Source organism: Grammomys surdaster, unplaced genomic scaffold, assembly GCF_004785775.1.
Source record: "Grammomys surdaster isolate TR1022 unplaced genomic scaffold, NIH_TR_1.0 188, whole genome shotgun sequence".
NCBI classification, from domain to species: Eukaryota; Metazoa; Chordata; class Mammalia; order Rodentia; family Muridae; genus Grammomys; species Grammomys surdaster.
In genome coordinates, this window is record NW_021604633.1 from 2,893,487 (window position 1) to 2,920,317 (window position 26,831).

Sequence of the window (26,831 nt, forward strand, 5' to 3'; positions counted from 1 at the left end):
TTCCTGGACAGACAGGGAATATTTAGTCCATGCACTAATTTTATTTAGTCTGTGTCTGGAAAGTTCTTACTACGTAATTATAAATTTGATTTTGACTGATTGTTTGAGCTCAAGTTTTGTTTGTTTTTTATTTAAATTTATTTATGTATTTACATTCCTAATGGGGCCACCTCATGGTCCTCCCTATCCTCTATCCCCTTCCCCTGAAAGGATGCCCACAACAGATGTCCCTCTACTCTGGTGTATTGAATCTCTTCAAAATTAGGCACATCTTCTCTCACTGAGGCCAGACAAGGAAGCCCTTCGCTGCACATGTGATAGGGCCTTGGTCCAGCCCATGTATGCTTTTCAGTTGGTAGCTCAGTCTCTAGAGCTCTAAGGGGTCAGATTCGGTTAATTCTGTTGGTCTTCCTGTGGGGTTTCCATTACCTTCAGAGCCTTTAATTCTTCCCCTAACTCCTCTATATGGGTCCCTATCCTCTGTCAAATGTTTGACTGTGGGGATCTGCATCTGTCTCAGTCAGCTGTTGGCACAGCCTCTCAAAGGACAGCTATCCTAGGCTCCTGTCTGCAAGCACAACATAGCATCACTAATAGTGTCAGAGACATGTGCCTGCCCATGGGATGGGTCTCAAGATGGGTTGGTCACTGATCAGCTATTCCTTCAGTGTCTGCTCCATTTTTGTCTATGCATTTCTTTTAGACAGGATCAATTTTGGTCAAAGTTTGGTAGGTGGATTGGTGTCTTCATCCCTCCACTGGGAGGCTTATCTGGCTACTAAGAGGTCGTCTCTTCACGTTCCATATCCCCACTGTTGGGTATTTCAGATAAGGTCACCTTCATTGACTCCTGGGAGCCTCCCCCATCCCAAATCTCTGGGTCTTCCTAGAGATTTTTCCCATCTCCCACCTGAGCAGGTACATATTTTCCATTCATTCTCCTAGTACTCTGGGCATTTCTCCTGTCTCTTCTCACATCTGATCCTGTTTCCCTATCCCCCTCCCCCTGCCACCCAGGTCCCTCCTTCCCTCTGCTTCCCGTGACTATTTTGTTCCCCTTTCTAAGTGGGATTCAGCCATTCTTACTTCGGCCTTCCTTCTTGTTTACCTTCTCTGGGTCTGTGGGGTATACCATGTGTATTCTGTACTTTTTTGGCTAATAGTCACTTATCAGTGAGTACATATCATACATGTCTCTTTGGATCTGGGTCACCTCACTCAGGATATCAGTGTTCATCTTTTTCCACCCTACATCAGCATGTGTTGCTGTTACTTGAGTATTTAATCTTTGCCATTGTGATTGGTGTAAAGTGGAATCTCTGGTCATTTTGTTTGCATTTCCCTAATGACTAAGGATGCTGACCATTTCTTTAAGTGCTTCTTGACCATTCAAGATTCCTTTGTTGAGAATTGTCTGTATATCTCTATACCCCATTTTTAAATTGGGTTATTTGGTTATTTGGAGTCTAACTTCTTGGGTTCCTTTTTAACTGGGTATTTTATATATTTACATTTCAAATGTTATCCTCTTCCTGATTTCCCCTCTGGAATTCCCCTATCTCATCCCTTCCCCCTGCTTCTATGAAGGTTCTCCCCTTCCCACCCACTCACTCTCACGTCACTGCCCTGGCATTCCCCTACACTCAGGCATCAAGCATTCACAAGACCAAGGGCCTCTTCTCCTATTGATGTCAGACAATCCCATCCTCTGCTACATATGTGGGTGGAACCATAGATCCCTCATGTGTACTCTTTGGTTGGTGGTTTAGTCCCTGGGAGCTCTGAGGGGTCTGGTTGGTTGATATTGTTGTTCTTCCTATGAGGTGGCAAACCCCTTCAGCTCTTTCAGTTCTTTCTCTATATATTTTGGATATTAGCCCTTTCATTGAATGTAGGGTTGGTGAAGATCTTTTCCCAATCTGTAGGCTACTATTTTGTCTTATTGATGGTGTCCTTTGCCTTATAGAAGCTTTCCAATTTCATGAGGTCCCATTTATTAATTGTTGACCTTGGAGCCTGAGCCATTGTGTTCTGTTCAAGAATTTTTCTCCTGTGCCAATGAGCTAAGGGTTATTTTCCACTTTCTCTTCTATTAGATTCAGTGTATCTGGTTTTTATGTTGATGCTCTTGTTCCACCTGGGCTTAAGCTTTGTGCAAGGTGATAAATATGGTTCTATTTGCATTCTTCAACATGCTGACAGCCAGTTAGACCAACACCATTGGTTGAAGCTGCTTTCTTTTTTCCATTGTATGATGTTTGGCATATCTGTCCAAAATTGAGTGTTCATAGAAGTGTGAATTTGTTTTTGGGTCTTCAATTTGATTCTATCGATCAAGCTGTCTGTTTCTGTACCAATAGCATATGGTTTTTTATCAACATTGTTCTGTATTGAGATTAGGAATGGTAATTCCTTCAGTGGTTCTTTCATTGTTCAGGATTGTTTTTGCATCCCTGGGATTTTTTTGTTTTTTCACATGAAGTTGAGAATTGTTCTTTCAAAGTCTGTATTGAATCTATAAATTGGTTTTGATATTTACTATGTGAATTCTACCAATGCATGAGCATGTGAGAACTTTCCATCTTCTGAGGTCTTCTACAATTACTTTCCTTGGGGGTTTCAAGTTCTTGTCATACAGATCTTTCAGTTGCTCGGTTAGGGTTACATCAAGATAATTTATATTATTTGTGGCTATTGTGAATGATGTTTTTTCATACTTTCTTTCTCAACCCATTTATCATTTGCATAAAGAAGGCATATTACTTTTTTGAGTTAATTTTATATCCAGCTACTTTGCTAAAGATGTTTATCAGCTATAGCTATAGAATTCTCTGGTAGAATTTTGGGGGTTGCTTCTATATACTATCATATCATCTGTGAATAGTAATACCTTGACTTCTTCCTTTCTAAATCATATCTCCTTGATCTATTTTGTTGTCTTATTGCTCTAGATAGAACATCAAGTACTATATTGACTAGATACAGAGAGAGTGGGCAGCCTTGTCTTTTAGTGAGATTGCTCTAAGTTTCTCTTCATTTAATTAGATGTTGGCTATTAGCTTGCTGTATATTGTGTTTATTATGCTTAGATATGTGTCTTGTATTCCTGATCTTTCCACAATTGTTTTCTGAGGTTCTGATCATGCAAACTTTATTGTAGTCCGAGGCGTACTTGCTGGGGGGTTTTCTCCAAGAGCCTCCAGGAACTGAGGGTTGGGTTGCAGGGCAACTGGTATGGCACTCACACATTTTTATTACATTTAGACTAGTAAGTTTGGCTAAGAGTTTATCTATCTTATTGATTCCTGTATTCTTTGTTTCTAATTGATTGATTTAGGCCCTCAATTTGACTATTTCCTGCTTTCTATTCCTCTTAGGTGTGTTTGCTTCTTTTTGTTCTAGAGCTTTTAGGTGTGCTGTTAAGTTGCTAGTATGGGCTGGTATCCATGGTCTCTTAGGGTCTACATAACATCTTCCCAGGATCTTGCAGCTTTTAGAGTCTGTGTTGAGATGTCTGGTGCAATTCTGATACGTTCTTCTTTATGTTACTTGACCTTTTCCCCTTAAAGCTTCTAATGTTCAATTTTGCTATGTAAATTTAGTGTTTTGAATATTATGTAGTGTGAGGATTTCCTTTTTCTGGTTCAATCTATTTGGTGTTCTGTAGGCTTCTTGTGTGTTTATAGACATTGCTTTAGGTTGGGAAATTTTCTTTTATGATTTTGTTGAAGATGTTTTCTGGCCCTTTGAACTAGGAATCTTCACCTTCTTCTATTCCTATTATTCTTAGGTTTGGTCTTTTCACAGTGTCCCAAATTTCCTGGATGTTTTGAGTTAGGAATTTTTTACGTTTTCTTTGAGTGATGTATCAGTTTCTTCTACGGTATCTTCTACAGCTGAGATTCTCTCTTCCATCTCTTCTATTCTGTTGATGAAGTTCTTGCATCTGAAGTTCCTGTTCTTTTTCCTAGGTTTTCCATCTTTATGGTTGCATACATTTGTGTTTTTTTTTTATTGCTTCTATTTTCATTTTTAGATCTTGGATGGTTTTGTTCAATTCTTTCCCCTACTTGATTGTATTTTCCTGTATTTCTTTAAGGGATTTATTTGTTTCCTCTTTAAGGGATTTTACCTGTTTGACTGTGTTTTTCTGAATTTGCTTAAGGGAATTGTTTATATTCTATTTAAAGGCCTCTATCATCTTCATGAGGTGGTATTTACAGTTATCATGTGGATCCTCATGTGTGTTAGGGTATCCAGAGCTTGCTGTAGTCAGAGATCTGGATTCTGCTGGTGCCATAATGAATTGGCTTTTGATGATTATATTCTTTCCCTTACATTTCACCATCTGTTTGTCTCTGATGTTGGCTGGCCTGGGTTTCTCAAGTTGGAGCAGGCCTTCTAAGAGGCAGGTAGAGTTGTGTGGTCCATGGGCCATGTGCCAATCCTAGAGTGCAGGCCAGTGCAGACCAGTGCAGGCTAGAAGGTAGATGTAGCTCCAACAGAGCAGGGAAGAGCACATGTCTGCTGGGATTTATGAGGTCCCAGTAGGCATAGGTATTATGGTGGGTGTCTCACCTGTGTCCCTTGTTAGAGCAAGCCTCCTGGGAGACAGGCAGGGCTGTGTGGTGGTGGTGGTGGTAGGAAGCAGTGTATGCCTCCAAGAGTATCTTAAATTCTGTTTTTCAAAGATATCTTTGAGAACCATCTCAGTACGAGATTATATTTACACATTATACAAGGCCAAATCAACTTATGATGCCTGATTCTATTTGCCTTTGGGATTGGTCTTCTTTTTATTTTGCGTACTGACAAGGTGTCTTTATTTTACTTGTTTTGAGGTCCAGTACTATTGACTCCACTTTAGAGCTGTGCCTGATTTTGGGAGAGGGCCTCTATGCTGTTGGCATCAACTGTTCAGGGAGTGGTACTCAAACAGAGGCAAGATGAAGCTAGGTATCTAAAGAGCCCTTCTACTAGAAATTATTGAGAGCCTTGCCATGGCTCAGAACTGCCTCTGTAGAAAAGCAAGATTCAAGTGAGTAAGAATAGGCTTTATGTAAATTAGACTCAAGAGACAGCAAATAGAGCTCACCCAGAAACCCAGGAGGTACAGACAACATGAAGAAAAGAAAACAGTGGATGGACCAGGAAGGCCAAGCTCACTTAACTAAGCTATTCAGCATGAACACAATCTTTATTTTCTTAGGATGCTTTGTGTAGATACTTTCCCCAAGTTAAAAAGGCCATCTTTAATTGATAAAGGGTTATGACCCATCTGTGATACATAGAAGTAACCCAGTTTCTAAGTCTTAGCTTAAGTAGAGGATTCTCCAGAGCCACCCATGGGACACTAGCTCTCTGTTCCATCACAACAATGACTATGGTCATATCTTTATTCAAATCCTTAACTATCTTTTTTACTATACCATAAATTCTCAAAGCATAGTAATTGTCTTTGCCTCTATAGAATTTGCACCCATGACAATGAATAGAACAACTGGTTTGAGGAATAGGGAATAAGTTTCAGTGGGTGAAAGTTCATTGCAGATCTAGGATCTGTGTATCATGCTTCACTGAAGAGCAGAGGTGTTCCCAAGCCCACCCAGGGCACTGTGTTGATGCAGGATTACAGAGGTGGCACCTCACTCCTCTAATGGCACGTGCATGTCATTAGCTTCCTAGTGTCAGGTGCAGGACTGCTGTGTAGATCATGTTCCAAAGTGTCACTTGTCTGATTAATGCAAACTAGGAACAGAAAGAATTTGAGGCTTTAATGACTGCTTGGCACTGATCTTTAGGGATTTTAATATTTGAAAAAGAACAAAAATAGTGTCTTTTTTTATTTTATACTTACCTTTTATTACCCTGTTTTTTTGTAGCAGCTATAAAGTAAATTGCAAATAATTAACATAATTAAAATACAATTCTTAAAAGCTGCAGTTACTTTCCATATTAGGAAATTTTAGATAAAAGAATGTCTATTTTACTCTTCAACTAAATTATGAAGCACATAAAGTTAAATAGTATAGAAAAAGCTGCATTTCTTTGTATTTATATAAATTCTTCATAACCTTGCCCTACTTCATTGTTTGCTCAATAAGGTTTTTGCTGTTTCTTCATGCTTAAAGATTTATGTTTATTATTTTAACTCTCTGTCTCTGTCTTCTCTCTCTCTCTCTCTCTCTCTCTCTCTCTCTCTCTCTCTCTCTCTGTGTGTGTGTGTGTGTGTGTGTCTGTGTGTGTGTGTGTGTGTATGTGTGTAATAGAGATGTCTGCTAAAGTCAGAAGTATGGATCCTTGGAACAAGAGCTATAGGTGTTTTTGAGCTACTCCGCATGGGTGCTGGGAATCCATCTCTGGTCCTCTGCAAGAGTTGTAAGTGCTTTCAACTGCTGAGCCATCTTTCCAGCTTCCTATGCCTTCATGGTTAGGCTCAAATTTGTCCTCAGAAATGTGTCTCACAAAGTCTTTTGGAATTTGTTTGAACTTTAAAGCTTCATTTAATGGAGAAAACCATTTGGCTTATTAAAAGTTGTTTTGTTTCCAATTTACTTTTTTCCAAGCTCAAGAAGGTAGCTGAGGGCATGTTACCATCTAGCCACAAGATGCATTTCTGCTTGTAAGTTTCACATACAGGAAATGTGTACTTTTATCTACAACTCTGAAGTATATTGTTCTGCTCTCAAGGAAAGGATTCTATATGGAAATCCAGTGCCTGTCTTTACCTGAAGCATCGTTGTGGATAAATTGACAAGGATAACACTTAGGCCCCATGTGCTCCCCAGCTTTCCCTGGCTCCCTCTGACTCTGGCATATTTTCTGAGGCCCCTTGAAACAAGCGCTGAGCAATAGAAGCACTCCCTGGAACATACAGAAATGCATTCACAGGTCTCTCTCCATTATACACCTGCCCCAATGTATTTGTGGTAAGAATGCATATGAGAGAGCACAATAGAGGTGTGGAGAGCATCTGACCTTTCTATCTATCATCCTCTGGACACAACTCCCCACTAACTTGTGTGTTAATAGCAGGAAACACCACCAGGAATCACAAGACACAGCTATCACTCTGTCTGCCTCGCCCTCTCCTATAGAACACATGCAACCCTAATTGAAATCAACCAAAATATTCTGTAGAGTGTTCTCTCCATCTAGATCAACTTTAAAGCTCTGAATTGATAGTGCTAAAGGGAGAGGCCTGACTTTAAAGACAAGCTGAGCTTTGGGCTAATTGGCTTGTGTAGCTGATAATCCTGGCCAGTGAAGAAGTCAAGCTAAGGACAGAGGCAATAGTCAGTCAGTATTCACTACTATTCTTCTAGAGCTTTCCTTGAGTCCTCAGCTTCTGGCAGAGTCTTATAGAAGTTTGGGCTTGTATGTGTCAGAACCAGAAGACTGATTTTGATTAACAAGTGTGTATAGGAAGAGGGTAGAATACAGATGATGAGACATAAATGCCATTCTCCTATTCTACCATGTAAAGAAATTCTGTTCCCTCCACCTGACCATCCAACAGATTGATGCAGGCAATGGAATTTAAAAATTTGAAACATTTTTTGTCAGGAAATCATAGAATCCTACAGAGATCCATCATCAGAAACCACAGAACCCATGAGCACACAGAGGTGGTAAGATCACAGAGCAAGATGTAATGTGTGCTGGTCACAGGCAGAAGAGGGAAGAGTGGGGCAATGTACACAGATTAGTAAGATGAGGGGGAAGGGCATCTGGACAGTAAGGTAGGACAGACGTGTCATGCAGAATGGACAGACTGTGAACAGCTGAGATAGAGGGGATATTCCAGTAAATAGGAGAGAGTACAGTGAACCTGTGTATAATAGTGTGTGACAGGAGAGAGTTGACAGTGCAGAAGAGACACGTTTGGGGTCTGAGAGGTGGACCACATATCACAGGTCACAGGTGCAGACATTAACTAAAAGTCTGAGCTGAATAGGTGAAGTTTCCATGTTATTAGTTATAAACAGGACGTAATTTCCTTTTGGGTAGGAGTCTCCTTCTTGTTACAGTTGTGGTCTCCTTGGCCCTCTTCTTCCTTCTTTCCTTTTCCAGTCCTCCATAGAGATGGCATGTGTGATGTTAATGTGATGAAGGATAAAATGTTGGGAAGATGGATTTTTAACTATTCACTTATTTTACAACTAACAGCATGGAAGCGTCAAGTGGCTTACCCTAGCACTAACGCAGAATGCTGTTTAGCATCCTGTGTCTCCATCACACTTGCAACTGGGTATGCCTTTGGATTTCAGTCTTTACCAACACATACCAGGGTGCATTCAGATCCAATGCAGGAAGGTATCGAATAAGAAGGAAATGAATTATAAATGGGATTTAAGAACAACTGACTGTCAACTTTAACCAGACCGAATGGAGTGGACTGGCCACCGCTGGAACTGTCTGGTTGTCCACACAGTATGCTCATACTGGGTGAGTTTGCTTTAAGCCTCCGTTTACTTTCTTGTTGGTGAAATGGTTAAAAGACCTAAAAATTTCTAACAGAAAAATCTAATTAATTCATACGAGTTCATAATTGATAAATGTACCTCTTTTATTGAAATACTTTTAAAATGTTGGAAAACGTGTACAATTTCATTTGAAGCTAATTTATTTCTTGCTGATAAAATGTCTTTAAATTAAATTTTAATTTAAAGACATTTGCAGATACCCACACATTCCTGGAAGGAGTGCCACATAAGGGTTTTTTTTTCTACTTTGTATCTTCTTTTCTCTAATGAGAACATATTAATAAGTATTGTCCAGTATCAGGTATTACTACTGATACGGGACAGAAAGTGCCTGAGAGTCCCTCCCTACCCTTCCAGGGCCACACTCACTTCTTCCCATTCCCACTCCTCAATTCCTGTGCATTAGTGACCACATCTTCTTTTCTGTAGTCTTTCCAATTAGCATTCCATGTAAACATTCCAGCTGGGGCCCTCAATGGTTTGTGAGTAACTTTATTGGCTCAGTGCAGATTCCCAAAGAATGAATTCATCTCCTTTTTCTTGCTGAACTGTGTTCCAGGATATACCCATTCTGCAGCTGCTTGAAAATACCTGAGTTCTTTCCTTTCAAGAGCGGTTAGGTGGAAAATCCCCATGAGCATGTGTGCATGAGGACTTGTGTGAACATACCATCTCAGTTTGGAGGGACCAATGCCTAAGCATGTGGTTACTGGGAAGTATTAGAGATGAATGAGTAAACTGAGGAAAAGGAAACGAGAACAACAGCAACATCAAGTCACCATGGAAGGGAAGGTTTCCTGAAGCTTACTCAAGGCTACATTCAGTTACTCTTTCTCTGCCTTGAATAGCTGCTGAATTTCACTACAGTTTTAGCGATTTACCTGGTTGTTATTTATCCTCAAGTTGAGTATCAGAGAGTCGTTGATGATATTCTGCTGTTGGAGAAAATCTGTTCATGTAAGAAGAAGCTTTAATCACAGGCCTTGGAATACAGGATCACCCCTTTTAGCTGTCTCTGCATAGCCCAACCATCACACCCAACAAGATGCTCTGCTGGGATCTATCCAAAAAGGTTCAGAAGTTATGCCAATTAGATGTGAGACAGACCCGCTGGACCTAGACTCTGTACTTTGGAAATGAATGCTGAGCTCTTTTGAATCTGAACATGACATGAAGAGCCAGACCCAAGAGCCCTTGCCCTAGGCTAATGATCACCTTCCACTATTTCCCTTCAATGATTTTTTTATAGCCCTTTCATCCATTTCTAGTGTAGAAACTTATTGTGTGAACACTGCAGAGCTCCACCATCTGGGTGAAGATCATGAATGTGAAGTGTTCCACCTCCGTTGTGATCCTCCTTCATTATGTTCCTCCTCCATCATTGTCCCATGTGGCTCCCAGTGTAGGTTTTCCAATCTAGCTTCTGGTTTCTGCAAGGATAGTGAACAGCTGCTACCCAAGGAGGTTGTTCCTCTTCTTGGTTCTGAGCCACTCTGCCTGAGGAGATCACTTGCTGCTATTGGTAGGGCTACTGCATCTTCTCTTATCCAGACTCTGTTCTGCCTCTGACTAGGAGGAACATACCAAGGCAGGAAGGACAGAGGCACTGTAGAAAGGGGAAGGAAAAGGATGACTCCTCCACCCAGTTGTGTTTGTTTTGTGTTTCATAGATGCTAACAAATGATTTTCCACATAGACCACACACAGTTTTTCTGCCTGCTTTTTTTTTTTAGGCATATCTTTTGACTTCCAAGATTTCTCTCTGAACCCTGAGATATATGCAAGAGAGCAAATTATGGGGGGAGATACTGTTGTTCTGGCTACCAGAGGACACATGGCCATAATTGTTTTATACACAGAAACCACATGAGGTGAACACATCTTTATTTTCTTAAAGTGTGTATTATTAACGTGTGCTTTTGATGTATATGTGTGTGCATTTCATGGTACAACCAATTACCTCTGTATTCATATGAATTAATTCCCAATTTAAAACCCAAATCACCAGCCTTCCTTGCAGCAGGGGGCTCCTTTTCCTCCTGCCTGAGCCATCTCACTAGTCCTCAATGATACTTTTATAGCTGAGACCACAGTATCTTGTGGATTTGCAGCAATGACACCAACTATGTAATATTTTCTGCACATGTTCAAGCTCCCATTCATTATTTAAAGAAACACAGTAGTCACTAAGCTACAGGAAGTCTAGGAAGAAGGAAATCCACACATGAAAATTATCTCAGTGAACTGGTGTTATCTCCTGAAAGGGGATACAGTAGCCAAGAAAGACAGCACACCCGGAAAGATAACATTACAGTGAGACTGCTTACTCAGCTAAATACAACTAGTGCCTGACCCCTTGGTTTCCATTCTTCTCCCTTCAGTGACCTATACTGACCCCTGGAAATGTAGAAAGGTTGAATTTTCTCCCATGAAAGTTAAAGACAATACACACTGAGCATTTGTTGTGATTTAAGCACAGCAGTGGGTGGCACTTATATGTAAACAAATTTTAATAACAGTCCTAGCCTGTCTGTTATGTCAGAATGCCCTCACCCCTTGTTTTTTTGAAACTTAAAGAGTAAAAAGTGTATTTAGCTTACGTATGCCAATTACAATTCATCAAGGAAGGAGGTCATGTGGAAACTCAAGAAGGGCAGGAACACAGAGGCAGAAATTGAAGCAGCAATCATGTGGGGACCCAGCTTACTGACTTACTCTCCATGGATTGCTGAGTCTGCTCACCCATGACCAACTTTTCAAAAGTGACAATGAACAGAGTGGGCCAGGCCTTCCCACATCAAGAAAATACCCTTTAGTCTTGTCTACAGGCCAACCTGGTGGAGGCATTTTCTCATTTGAGATTCCCTCTTTCCAGGTGACCCTAGTTTGTATTAACTTTACAACACCATCAACTAATAAGCACATATCAGTAGAAATAAAGTGTCCTACTTAACCATGTCAATCTCACACAGTGTAGAGTTACCTGAAAAGGGAGTTTCAAGTAAAGAATTGGCCAGATCAGGCTGCCCTGTAGGAATGTCTGTGAAGGATTGTCTTGATTATTGATATGAGGGCCCAGCCCACTGTGGATGGCATTATTCCTTGGGCAGATAGTCTGCATAAGAAAGATAACGAAACACAAGCCTGTGAATGAGCCAGTAAGTATTCCCTCATGGTCACTGTTTCAGTGCTTGCTTGAATTCCTGTTCTGATTCCCCTCAGTCATGAACTGTGACTTGGAATTATAAGCCAAAAAAAAAATCCTTTCCTTTTGCAAGGTAAGTTGCTTTTGGTCATGGTATTTGTCACAGAAATAGAAAATAACTAGAACACAAAGACATGAAAAAGGAAATGGAAAGGCTAATGTCATCCACCACGGTTGCAAAGGTTGAGACCTCTAGTCATGCAGTTAGATTTCTTAGCAAAATGGCAAATCTGTGCCTAGCTTCTGAGCCTCCATATGCTGGGGATGAGACAGGGAGGCATCCATGTTTCCTTTTTCTTTGTCTTCAGAGTGTGTGCATACTATAGGATGCAAATGTTTCTTATCTCAGCCTTCATTAAGTTTTATCTGAAATGGACCCTTAAGACAAACAACAGACTAACCAGGAAAAGTGGACAGGAGGGTTTGTCATGTGGAACCCGTAGATGCTTGGAGAATGAGTAATGTTTAATGAGAAAACTTTGGGCTCTAGTTTACAGGACATCTTGGACAGGAAGTGAAGCTTTGACTAACATGAAGGAAAATGGTTTTTCTCTCCAAACATCAGAGCCAGTAATAAGGCCACATGTAAATCCTACTGCCTTAAGTTTCCCTGAACCATCTCTAGGCCAAGAAAGATCTGAACCTTTCCCTAAAGGTCAACATTCTTTCTCTTTGTCAGAAGGAGCTGGGACATGCTTTGTCTTTGAGGGTGGTTTTGCACCATAAAGGAAAGGCACAGAGTCATTTCAGGTCTGGGTCTCAATTCTCTTCTGCTCATTAATACTCATGTGAATTTTTGGGTAGCACATTCTTTTCCCCCGCACAATTTATTTAGTTTTTTTTAGACATTTATTTTCCTTAGTATATCTATACATGCTTGTATATGCACACACACACACACATACATGTGTGTGTATGTACACATATATATTTACTCATACTGCATTTACTTAAGCACCACTATTGCCTCATTAATATGGAGTGAACGAACCTGTTAAATACATAGACTTTGAAAATGTTTTAAATTTCTTCAGGAACAAAGCATATTGCCAACTGAGTGTGAGTTCACTGAGGACATTGTTACAGGTTGAAGGAGCCTTCAGTTCCAAATTGAGCAGCTTGTCACATGAGGAACTGACTATATTTTCATTTGAACAATCCTAGTAAAGCCCATTTTGATAAAATTTGGACAGTGGCTGACATAGGGATGATACAAAGTGACTCTACGAAGGTTGTAAGTGGGGAAAATGGCTGGTCTAGGAGATTCACTCAGGTGCCTGAGTCTAAAAGAGATTGGCAAACGGTAAAACTTCATCACACCTCTCTTACACATGTCTGAATTTTTCCATAAACATAAGGCTTTCTCAAATGTGCAGTCATCTGAATGCATGCTAACAGCAAACTGTTAATTCTGCAGAATTTTATCAGACTAATCAATGCTTCCTCATAGGAAATCTGAGCACTAACTGTAACCTGTCAAAGACCTAGCATCTGGGGTTACATGAGCAGGCAAGTAGATTCTGCTTGTCGGCACTGCTGTGGGTATGGAGGAAGGCAGTAGGCAGGAAGCAGGTGAGAGGCAAGATCAGTTGCTGGAGAGTAGAGAGCCCCTGTTATCCCACAAGAAAGAAAACAGTGTGAGAAGCTGACATTCCAGGCTGGCTCATTGCAGCTCTAGAAATGCAGTGACTCCTTGAGACTCTGGCTGGAGGTTTGGAATATACCACAGACAGGTAAATGAGCGAGGGAGTACATGAGAAAGCAAGTCTAACTCCAAGTAACCTGCCCATGCCCAGTTAGGTCATTTTTGTTAGCTATATAAAATGTACACAGAAACCACCCCCCACACACACCCTTGTCACTGAAATAGTCAACTATCCCATTCAAATCAATGTAGTATTCTGTTGTGGTCAAATTTTGTATTTACTTTTAAACAGGTTTTAATGAGTACTACCCATGAAGTTAAGATGGCCATACACTTTATTTCACTACACACCGTATATAAAACTGTATGTTTAAGTGATCAGATTCCAAGACTAAGAGATGAGTTCACTAGGCTGAATTTCACAATTGTGCCCTGAAATAAAATTCACTTAGTATTTAGTAAGTTCATTTGGAAAAACACTTATACTTATTTTATGAAACTACTAATTGGATTTTTACACCAAACATTCTCCTTATTAGAAAGGGCTACACGGGGACACATAGAAAGCAATTAGAGGATCGTAAAGAGAGAAGTAAATACCTTCATCCTTTATTTCATTACATTCTGCACTAATCTGACTCATGTTTATATTCCTGAATCTGTCTGAGTGTGGATGGGGATGTGTAGGTGCAAGATCCATTAGGCTTAGGGGTTTGGTCTCAGCTCAGGAGCATCTGGGATACGGACATCAAATCAAGTCTATCAAATGCTCTCCGTTCTCTTATATAGCAATCCCTGTGGCCTGTGCATACTCAAGTAACTCAGTCATTCCTATTCTTTTCACATCTGTCACATAATCATGATAATGAACCAGGAAGTGGTTACATTTGCAAAAAACACACACTAGACAGAACCAATTTATCATATTCTATTTTATGAAGGAATAACATTAAAAATAAAATTGCCCATGGCAGTAGGAAGCCTTCCAGAGGGATTTTTGATGAACAGAGGGCACTGTCACTAGTTGGCTAGTAGTGGCCTCTGCCCAGAGGGCTGAATGACTCTAGAAAAGACAGAGCCCTGTTGGTGGCATTGAACAACCTGCATTCAAGGCACACCATTATTCACATTTGCATCAACATCTAGTTGAACTCTGGGCACTGAAGAATTATAAATAGGAGTTGGAGGCTTGAGAGATGAAGTAGATGAAGGACAGTGTCTCTGTCAGGGAGGGCGGCTGTCAGTCAAGTGCACGTTAAAGAGCAGATTTACCGGAATCAGGGGAGCAGCACACACTACAACTAGAAACTCGAAGGTATCGTCATCCTCAGAAACACACTGGTAAGGCTGGAACTGGATGTCCAGTTCATCTTTGGATATTTACAACAATTAGAATGTTTTTTGGTGTGCTAAGAGGGGCTTCCTTCTAGTTTTCAAATGTTGATGTTAGTTTTACTTTCTGGAATAAAACTGATAAATTCCATACTCTTGACAAGTACTTAAGGGTAGGAAAATAAAGGATTTTTTCTTCCTTGCTAAAGATGTGTTTGTTTTGTTTTCTAATACCACAGTAAGAGTTTTGCATGATTATTCTCATGGTATGTCATTGCTGCCTGTGACAGTTGGATTGATTTTTTGTCTCCTCTTTCTGAAAGTCCTTGGCAGAACTCCAATTGTAGGCTAGATAAGGAATTCCATTAGGTGGGCACAGAGGAGGAAGGGCCAACAGGATCTGATAACTCTGGTTACATAGATTGAATCCTCAAACTTTGTTTTGCAGATAATAGTAGCTTTCACACTAAAAACTGTACAAAGTGGTCAAATGCCATTGAAAACCACTGAGTTCAAAAGAAATTTTTATGTATTTCATACAACATCTTATAAGTATGCAATCTAGCCTGCTATGCATCAAAGGTTGTTTTTCTCTCTATTCTAAACCTTATAAAAATACATTAAAAGTCGATAAGAAAACAAAACTATTTAATAGAACCCTATACATATAAAGATCAAGACATTGTTAATATTTATAATTATATGCTCCAAATGATTTTTTAAAAGACAAAGGTGTGATCAGGACCTATTCTCTATTCCAGCAGTAATCCCTTTCCTGGGCTTCCCAGTTGTTCTTTCTTTCCTTTAATCAATCTTTATCTAACACCAAGTGTGTATAACATTAGCAGAAGGCTGGGGACAGGGAAGTTGGCAAGTGGTCTTCAGACATCATTTAGAAGACAAACTAGTGGGGAGAGACAGGTAATAACCAGAGGGAAATAATGAATAGCCTACTAACTAGTAATGATGTTTTGAATAAAACAAATACAGGAAAAAAGGTTAGGGACTTAAGGGAGCCACCCTAAAAACAAGAACACTATATTCAAGATCAAGGAAAAGGCTGATTTTTATAAACTCTTTTTATAATACCTTTTAAATTTTTTTTGTATATTGAATTCAAGGAATTTTTTTTACTTTTATCTAACGCCTTATCTTTCCTACTACTCTCTATACTTTTGCTGATGAAGGATTAACACTGTCACATGTAGCTTGAAATTGGAGTCTCATTTCTTTTTTGAAACACACAGCTGTTCCAGTGAAGTTTATTGAAAATACAATCTTCCAACCTCTGTTTTGAGGGCCACATATGAAAACTATTGAAAGTAACGCACCAAGTATTTCAAAATAAAACTTAAAGAATCATAACTTCTAGCCTTTCTAAAATATAAAGTCTGTGAGAATGTCTTAGAAAATTCAACTTAACAAAACAAGCTCATCAAGATAACAGGAAAGCCTAAATCTAGTCATCTCGGTGGTCCCGTTCATCATCCTCATCTCAGAGAATGAGAACATAAATTAACTATTCAAAGTCAGGTAGTAAAGTGAAGCTAACTGACAGGTTACAAATCACAGACAGAAGAAACATCACCACTACAACTCAGTAGCAAAATATGTAAAGAAATAGATCATAACTACCACCATACAAAAGATGGACATGTGGAAGTGTGTACAAAGAAACAAAAGAGCAACACAGAAGGGAAAACCAAAAGAGCAACACAGAAGGGAAAACCAGTCATTGAGTGTGTGAGAATGAAAGGCACCTGTGTGGCTGTCCATAGATAGAAAAGTCCCAGTTCCTGTAAGACAGTCTGGGTATTGGTGCTAACCAGCCACAGGTGTGAATGTGAATCCTTGGAAAGAACCTGGACCTGTGAAGATGATTGGTTAGACCCATAGTGACATGGAGAGGCGGGAATGCAGTGTGTCCAGAGCACAGTAATCTTGGGCCAACTTTAGCCTCCTTCAGAGCTATTTATTGCTCTCCTCTGTATGTGACCTAACATCGTTTATGAGTACTGGGCAAATCCTTAGGAATGCATGCATGGACCCCAGTTTCCACCCATCCAAGGGACTGAAACAGCTGCCAGACAGCATCTGAATCAAGGAGCAGGGGTCTCCCTGTTTTGCTGTAACACACCTGCTAGATGTTCCCAGCCAGCAATGCATTTGAAAAGTGTAGTGTCTTATGAAAGTCTTTGTCTTTTTACCATAAAAAGTTCATGAAAATGCCACCTCATTGAACCATAGTGCTAGAGAAGACCTAAATTTATTCTTCTAGCCTATGGCCACTTATATTTGGTGCCAGGAAAAAAACCATATCTTTTTATTCCTTTGAAATAACAGCTGTTTCCTCTGCAGATAATCTCTGTCACAATGGCATAGGAGAAAACTCAATCTGATGGAATGTAACTGCAAAACATATATAGAGGTCTCTCTCCCATTCCCTCTGCCTTGCCCTTGATCTCCATTTCGTTATTCTGTCTCTCTGCTCTATCCTTACCCTCTTCTTCACTTTTCTTCCATCTCCACTTCTGTCCTCCTTTTCTTTCTCTACAGAAATAATCCTGTTTAAGCCTCCCTCAGAGAGCTTCCCACAGGTGGGTACCAGAAGAAGGTACTGCGTTCTGATAAGAGAAAGGGGAAACTTTACTCTGTAGGGTGACTTAGTGTGAGGTACGGAGTCAAGATCAAGGCTGACCATGCAGGGAAAGAGACACTCTCAGATGCCTTGGAAAAGAGAGAATAGATACGACTAGGCCTTAGGATCAGGGTACAGGAGCTTACATCCTGCAGGAGAAACCATAGATTCACAGATTTCAGACAAGGGGAATTTCCTGCCTGAGAGGAAGGGTGCTGCTTATACACATAATGAAATACATGAAAATTGGTTTTCTTACCCTTGGGAAGGGAAAGGAAGGGAACTTGAGAGGAAGGGAAACTGGACTGAAGGCTGAGTTGAAATAAGGGTGGGGAGGGAGGGATAATCTGTGCACATTTTCAGAGCACACAATTTTCAGATATTCTGCGACACACCTTCCTTCTTGAGTCGTAGCACAGTGGATCCTTTTAAGGTTAATTCTGAGCACCATCTGCACCTACTGGCTGCGCTGGGAAGGGAAGCTGTTCACAGGTTGTATACAGTGGCAGACTTCACAGTCTTGTGTTTTGGGTTTTCTTCCATTTGCCTCAAAGGCTTATTATTTGGTCCTGGGATCCAAATGCACCCCATATTTCTTCATTGTGACCTGGTGACACAGCAACCAGCCACCTGTGCAACTATGAGCTGGCTTTCACACCCAGGAGCTGGAGCAGATCCACCTTCTTAATTTTCTTTCAAACTGAAGTTCAAAGGTGGGGAGCACTCTCTCCAGGGCATGATGGAATACACGTAGACTTCCATCAGCTTCTCTTCTGTCTCACACACATAGAAGTCGTGGTGACCTCACCAATGAACAAGCACACATGGGAAAGTATTCCACACTCTGAACCTTTCCAGATGTCAATGTCCTATGAGGTATGTTGCCTGTGTGCAGCACCTCCCTTTTGCAGAGAAAGTCTCTCAGACCTGCTTTGTTCACAGTGGGAGGCCCTGGGAACCATAAGGGCCTCCCTTCCTGTAGCTCCCAGCTCTCAGGGGACTCACACAGAAAGGCTTCATTGAGGAAAATCTAATCTGAGTTCCTTCAATGTCTTCTAACCTTCCTTCCACAGACTAAGAAGCCCTGAACATGGGTCCTTAAAAAAATTCTCCACTTACATTTTTCAATTACATACATTCTGCCGAATTCATGTCTGCTTTCTCTATTCAAATACTGTTCTTCTCTGACCAAACCCAGAGCTGGTTGTGTCGGTCATTGGCCAGCAATAGATACAGGGCACCCGAGTGAGTCTTTATCCAGTGATGTTGCATCTTTGTAAGTAAATGTGTGACCAAATGAATGTAAAACTAATTATGGAATTAAGTAAGTGGATGGTACCTTCAAACATGAAGGAAATTATAGTCACATCCAGGAAACTGTAGTCTAATTTGCTCTGCATGTGGCTGATTCCCTCAACTACAGGTGGGCCGGAAACTGAGGAACCAGAAAAGTGTGTTTGCTTTCTTTGTTGTTATTGTTGGGTTTTTTTGTTGTTGTTATTGTTTTGTTTGTTAGTTTTACAGTACTTATTGGCACCCCATATACTTTTAGCCATATATTTTAGAATTCTCTTAGCTTATTTATATTTTAGTTTGGCGTCAGTCACCAATAACAGACAGCCTCAAACCCTTATATTCTTGCATCTTTGGTCTTCAGTAAGGAATCAAGATACTGGTTTCAGTTTAGCTGAGGCACGGCTGGTTTTATGTTAGAAGTGAGAGTATTTGAATGGTAAACGGTTATGTGACTCTCTTATGACTAATAGGGCATAAGCTTAATATATAATTAGACCTTAATTATCCAGGAGGAACTCAGCTGTCAAGAAAACAGTTGAGAAACGGACATCAGGGTTCTTTTGCTTGTCGGTTTGTTTTGGTGAGCCTGCCAGATTTTATTCAGTTGAAATAGATACTGCAAACCCCACAAAATACGTTACACAATTTGTATTTTCTATTTAAGAAATCTTCTCAGGGGGCAGCATTTTGCACATGGAGTGTCTTTAGAACTAGATTGTCTATATTCATATTTGGATAAGAACTCTTATTTTCCAAAATTAAAAAGTGGGCATTGCATTGAAAATATCTCATTATAATTGTGTTCAAGGCTTTACTATAAATCTTAAATTATAGTCTATTTTCATTTTTATAAGGGAAAAAATAAAACCTTTGTGCCTGTCTTTGACTATTTGCTCTCCACCCACAGGAGACCGAGTTCAACTACTTGAAAGAATAGCAACTGAAAACGGAGGGACTGAGAGAAAGAACAGATAAATACACTTGAAAATCTGACAATTAAGCAGACAAACAATAAGACCCAGGCCAGTGCCGACCATTTTACCAGCTTGGAGAACAGGATAACATTTTGCACAAACAGGGACCTGAGGAGGCCATGTTGTGTGACATCATCTTCACAATCACAAGCCTCTGTGACCTTCCATTGGTTGGCATTTGCTTTCATGACATCTTATGATAAAAGCTTGGGAGTGGAATTGACTTTCTGCAATTTTGGCTCTGCCATTAGCTGGATGGTGCCCTTAGGTAGTCAATGATTTCAAGGCTACGCATTCTCCTGAGAACTGTAACAAGCCCAGGTAGGCAGAGTTATTGTTATGGGGTGCAGCAAATGGAAGCTCAGAAATATCAACTTGTTCTGCAATGGGTAACTAAGAAGAGGTGGAGCCTGAGTGAAGGCTTTGTGTTCTCCCCTTGTATCTATGGCTCATCTGCCCCTTGTTTCTAATTACAGTCGTAACTTGCCTAAGAGTTGACTCCCAGTCTTCATGATTAAAAAGTTTATCTCATCTTCCTCTTTGTACCAAGAGGGGATCTCGTACCTTAAAAGACTTTAATGTCGAAGTTTTCCCCTGTGATCGCTAGGTTAAAAGATTGAATCCTGATGGGTAAAGTCAGTGTAGTAAGATAGTGGCAAGTGCCAAAATGTAGAAGACAAGGCTTGTAGGGTGGGAAGGGGACACCGAGGCTCCCATGGAATCTGAAGAAAAACTTCTGGGAGAAACGTGGGAAACATTCACTTATAATCTCTACTTCCAACTTCCTTTATCCTCCTTCCTTTGTTCCTCATTCTCTGCTTCCATTTTACTTCTTATTTAAATGAGAACTACTACTGTAGGGATTTTCTACAGGCCATAATATGCACTCACGCTTTAAACTTTGGGTAGTCAAGAAAGACAAGAAATAAAAAAAAAATCCTGTTCCTCTTTCCAAACATTTAATATTTAATAAAATGAGAGAGCTAGGGTGGCAGATGCCAACTGAAGAAGCAGTGGAGAACATGACCAGTGAGCCTGTACTTTTATTCAACTGCTTTTATTCAACTGACTATTCTGTTGTCAAACTGGAGTACTGGGCACGAGGTATCTGGAAAGATCTTTCTAGATCTCTGTCTTATACTTGTCCTTTTGGACTGGAATGGTAATGAAGTATGGGAATCATACTCTTGGGGTGCATGAGATGTGGACTCTTCTGTCAGGTCACTGGTCCAGCAGCAGCAGCAGCAGTAGCGGTGGTCACAGCAGCAGTACCACCACCACTGGCAGTAGCAGTAGCAGCAGTAGTAGCAGCAGCAGACACAGGTTTCACTTCTAGCTCTTCCCAAGCTCCCACTCATTTTCAAGCTCTGAGCTGGTTAGAGATGCCTTGATGCTATTGCAGTGCTGAGCATAGCTGCTTCCAGAGACAGGGTGCCTTTAAATTCTTCTTTTCTGAACGTGGCTTCCAGTTCCATGATTTTGTATGGTCTAAGTTCTTAACTCACAGAATAGTGATTTTATTATTCTTTTGTTCCTATAGCTACTGACACTTGAAGTTGCTCTTTGGCTGAACAAGGTGAAGGGTTTGACTCAAGATAGTCGTTATCTATTCTTGTTATGTCAAGGGTTTTGGTGGCTGGCTTAAAGAGTTCACAGCAGGAAAAGAAGCATGTGGCCTATAAACAGTGAGACTTGGACTTTAGTTTACACTGATGTAATGAGGAATCACAGTTGATTCTGGATGTGTTAAAGTAAATCCTGTTCCAACAGCAGGTCCCTACACAAATTAACCCTTGTTATTGCTGAATTTCAGAGCATTGTTACATCTTAAGAAAGAAGCCGAGGTATTATTAAAATACAGAATGGTATTGTAACTTTATTTTAGATATGAGCCTTTATTTATTTAAACATGGAAATTGCAATGGAATGACAAGAAAAGTAACATGGGTATCAGGAGAATCCCGAATGGACACAATCCAGAATTTACAGATGAAATATTTACCAGCTACTCACCATGGTACTTTGCTACCTGAAAAAACAAAACAACAACAACAACAACAACCTAAGGTTCCTTTGAGTGGGGAAGACCTGAATTTAGTTTAAGTACCAACATGAGCCCTGTATTGCTATAAGTTCTGAATACTCCACAAAGTCACAAAGTCCCACTGGTGGTCTCCACAGATGGCAGCTTCTGTGTATGCTCACATTAGGAAAAGAGACAAGTGAAAGTTTAATATAAGGCCACGAGTCTCATTCTGAAGGACAGGGTTCACATGGCCTGAGTGGCTGCCTCTTCCTCATCAACTTGGTCATTACATTTTCACACATGGACATGTTCAGTGTGTGGACTCAGCCAGCTGAGATACACAGAGGAGCCACTGCTTGGGGTGTCCATCAGCTTGCAAAGTCAACAGTATGAAGAATTCAGTTCATATAGAAGAAGCTATTTTTATGGAAAACACAAGAGTAATTATTCCAGGAGACAGTAGATAGTCTGAGGGTAAATAATGGTCTGTCCTGAGAACTGACATTTGATCTGGGAATACATGTGTTCAAGAACCTGTGGAATTGCCTGATGAAACACAGTGTGCTGATGTGGGAGGGGGAGAAGGCCCTTTCCTCTCAGGAACACGTACAGCTGTGAATGCATGATGCAGTTATATTATATTCCAAACTCCAGGGAAAATGTGTGGATCCAGTTCTGACAACCACATTTGTGGAATTCTCTTCTTCAACATGGCAAAGCCCCAAAACTTATAACTCCAGTAGTTTATCCTCAATGTGCAATGCCACTTTGTCATGCACATCTAGTGACTTCAGTGAGTGAGTTTATCATTGGAATACCCCCACCCCCCACTATCTAAATGAGGATAGGAATATTCTGTGTGTCCTTGCCCATATGCCTCCTTGTCATATTACAAACACTGGCTGTCATTTGTACAACTCATCGGTCTCCCCCATTAATTCACTCAGTACTAGTGCTAGACAGCAGATGGGAAAAAATGTGCTCTCCCCAGCCAGCCTCTCCCTGAAGATGGTAGCAGCCATACTCCCAGGACTGAAAACTGTGGGCTTTCTGGGGAGGTTAGTAGATCATAGCTTGTTTCAGGTAGGCTGTTCTCAATGACAGCTCTCAGCAGTGGTGAGGACAGGCAGAGGCTCCCTGGACTTCATTGGCTGATTCATAGACTCTCTGCTTGTTGCTCCCTCCATACAAGTATCTTTGTATGCAGTAATAGGCAGCTCATCCAGAAGTTTAGCCACCAGACCTCTTGCACAGTCAACCCCAAAGAAGACTTCATCCTAGAACTGAAGCTAAACAAGGGATATGGCGTCAAGGCAGGTCCACCCATCTCCTCCTTCTAGGTATGAATACAGGCAGAGAAATTGGCAAGTTAAAGCAGGACATAAATTAGCATCACTTCAAGCTAACAAGTTAGGCACAGTGTTTCACATTGCGGACACCAAGTGGGATGCTCCTGGGATGTTAGTAGGAGTGCTATCAAGGAGTGAAGGGGAGGCCCTCCTGAGAGAGCCAGTAGAGTGCTCTGGTAAGAGCAAAGAGGGCACTCCACAATGCAGCATCTTGCTACTGTCTAAGACTAGGAGGCAGCTGTCAGGGAGAGGAGTTCTGTTTGTTTTGTTAATGTTTAGAACTGATACAGTTTTGATACTATGATGTAGGAGGAGCTAAGGTAGGAGGAGTAAGGAGAGGAAGAGGAAAAGGAAGAGGAGAAGCAAGAGGAGGGAGAGAGAGAATGGTAAGAGGTAGGCGCCATGGATGATCACACTTGTACCAGGAGTGGTCCTGGGTAACAAATTATATCTAGGTTAGTTAATTGGGAAACATCTCTAATTATGTGGGCATTTTGTTATTGAGCATTACCAAATATAGAAACCTTTTGATTAATATTTAAGCAATAGAGTCTCATTTCCTACTGGGCCCACATAGATGGTGGGATGGTCTAGGCATAGCCCAGCCTTGTGGAGACAGTGTGGAAGATTGGCAGAGCCATCTCCCATGTCATCTCGTGGGTAGCAGGACCGGTGTTTCTGGATGGCTTTTCCTAGCTGTGGTGTACCCATGGCCTCTGGCCACTTCCAGTTATGGAGCACTTGGCTTCAGGCTGGCCAGAGCTAAGCAGAGCCACCGCAGCTTAGATAGTCGGCCCAAGAAAACGCCAGTTTAAATAATTTCAGCAACACTATGAAACTTCATTACTCTATATCCAAGCTTTTTGTCCATTTTTGTAGTCTTTTCTCATCAGAATCATGGGTGGTTATTGGATGGAGCCTGTTCAACCCACTGTCTAGGAACTGATGGGAGGCAAGTCAGTTGTCACACATCCTGCTTCCATCCAGCCTGTGTTCATCTAAGGCTCTTTTACCAGTTATTTGATTCTGACTTCTGCTTGTCTTCTGTGAGTACAATAATAAACCAAACAGCCCAAGGATCCCACACATGCAGAAAAGCAATCCATACCAGTTCAAGCACTGCCCTCAGGTAAAACCTGAGGCTACTGACAAAACCACACATCTAGACTGGTGAGGATGCTGCCCAAGGCCAGCAAGAGGCTTCCAGTGAGGCTGGTGAGGGGCTGACTCTCGAGGGGTATGAATAATCTACCACTGATTAAGAGTAGTTTCATTAAAGACTGGGATGTGTAAAGATCCATTCCTGTAGTATGACATAAGACCTTCTTCGGAAATGAGGGTCTTGTATGAATGAAAAATATCTAGAAGCTATGACTGGAAGTGATATAGTTTCTGGTTAGGCAGTAAGGCCCAGAAACACTGAAGCCCTCATTCACTTTCCTGTAGACAGCAAGGGGTCTGTCATGATATTAAGCAATTTAAGCAACTAAAGAAGCAACCTGGGCATCTCACCTAAAACCAGAGCCTACAAGGTTCTGTTGTATTACAAAGGCAGCAATCAGCGCTGGGGTAGGCCTCAGAAGTGTCGAGATGCGAAAGATTCTCAGAAATGTGAACCATGGGCTCATGCCATCTAAGGAAAGAGCTGGTGATGTTCCACAAATCCTATGAGGAACTGAGAATTAACTCACAAGCCAACAGAAGGCTCAGGGGATAAACCAGGGACAGGCACTGAGTGATCCTCCTTTTTCTTTAGCTGCAGAGGGGAGTTGACGCAGCACTTAGTCGGAGAGTTAGAACACACAGGGAAGAGGCTGCTGTGCAGTGCTGACCAAGGGCAGCACACACTGCTAATGAACACTGGTGCCACTCTGCCAAAGCCTGCTCACAGCACATGCCTCACCTCCACTTTGAAACATGCCAGGTTTTCATGCTAGTCTACAAGGCACATAATAACCTCCATGAGCAGATGGTTTAAGCACTTGATTCCAGAGATTGGTGCCCACTACTCATCCCAGAGTCTCACTGAGGGAGAAATAGCAAGAATCTGCAAATCCATAAATGAATTGTATGTGCACAAAATCTTTAAAAGGAGACATTGAAAGAACATGCTAATCATTCCAGTCTCCAGAGTATTCTCTAAACCCCGTGGTCAAGAGCAAAAAGTACTCTGTCTGTGAACCCTCACAGCCAGTAAAGGAGGGCAGAAGTCTGAGAAAAAAAAATCAAGGGCCTTGGGGACATATGGTTTCTCTTTTTTAAAGATTTATTTGTTTGTTTGCTTGTTTGTTTATGCATCTCTCTCTCCCTTCCCCCCCCCCCGTGTGTGTATGTGTGTGTGTGTGTGTGTGTCTGTGTGTCTGTGTGTGTGTGTCTGTGTGTATGAGTTACATGCAGGTATGTGTGTGTAATTTGTGTATACCTGATGCTCTGGGTCTGGAAGTATATAGACGGCTGTAAGTAGAGACATGAGTGCTGGGAATTGAGTGTGCTTCTTTCTAAAAGTAATGAAGACTCTTAACTGGTGAGGAACGGCTTCAGCCAAGAGCTGGTGTCCTCTCTCTCCATCTCTTCCTTCATTATTTCTTGCTCATTCTCTATTTACTTTCCCTTATCTCTACTTCTATTCTTGGAATTTCAAGACTTGTGCACATGGTGGTTGGTTGTTCTTTTACAATGTGCATTGTTCACAGAGATGCTTGTCCACCCAAGTTCCACCTGGTGCACATCTTGGAACTGTCAGCCATTGGCCAGTTAGGTATGGTTGCAGACTAAGCCATCTAGCCATACAACCAGAACCTATAGAGTAGAATTAGCTCCACCTTCAGTCTAGAAGAGGTGGGACAGTATGACTGTCATGGCCACAAAGAGTGTTTCCATAGTGATTCCTTTTCCAAAGCTCAAAGTTGAGTCACTGCTATCTTACCCCTAACTCCACATTTCTGTGACTCCCCTGGCTTCCTTCTCGGGGAAGTCACGAAGTGAGGTTGGGTTGAATGTCCCTTGGGGATTGACAGTGAAGAGACCAATCAGGAGGTGTTTCTGAGCAACTGATCTTGGGAAGTTTTGGGTCAAAAGACACCAGGAGAGTAGCTACAAAGGACAGAAATTCAAGTTAAAAGGGAGGCTAAAGCTTCCTTTCCTTTCCACCCTCAGCTTTGAAAAGCCATTTAGAAGGATCAGTACATGCTCAATTCAGAAATATCAGAAGAAAGTAGACAATAATATCATCCTGGACTGCCTGTGGCCCTAGCTACCCAAAGCATAGCCAGCAAAGGTTATGACATTATGGTTGACAGCACACACAGGTGTTCATCATTGAGTATCCTCTCATGCATTTATGACATGAAAATCAGAACACCATAGTCATCAGCAATGGACTGTGTGTACTCACTGTGAAGAAGGAATGTATGGAAACTGCTGCTCTAGCACTCCCCTATACGTTCTCTACAGTCAGGGCCTTTGTTCTCCATACCTGATCCTTCTGTATTTCCTGAACATAGAGACAGAGAATCTGGCACCACAGATATTGAGATGGTGGCACTTCCGGCTAGAGGCAAACACAAGCAAGCAAAGGACTTTACAAGTTTTCCTTTTCACATGAAGGGTTGGGGCTTCCTACTTCTGCTGCTGGAGTTAGAGCTGGAAGCTACCCTGTGGATGTCAGGTACCCTACTTGAGTTCTTATCCACTGTGAATTTTACAAGAGCAAATAACCTAAAACAGAGAAACAAATCTGTAGACGTCTCAGGTCATAGGAATGTTGATATCTCTTTATCACAGCAGCAGAGTTTTTCTGATCTCCACACATGGAAGAAGCTGTTGTTATGGACAGAGAGAGAGAGAGAGAGAGAGAGAGAGAGAGAGAGAGAGAGAGAGA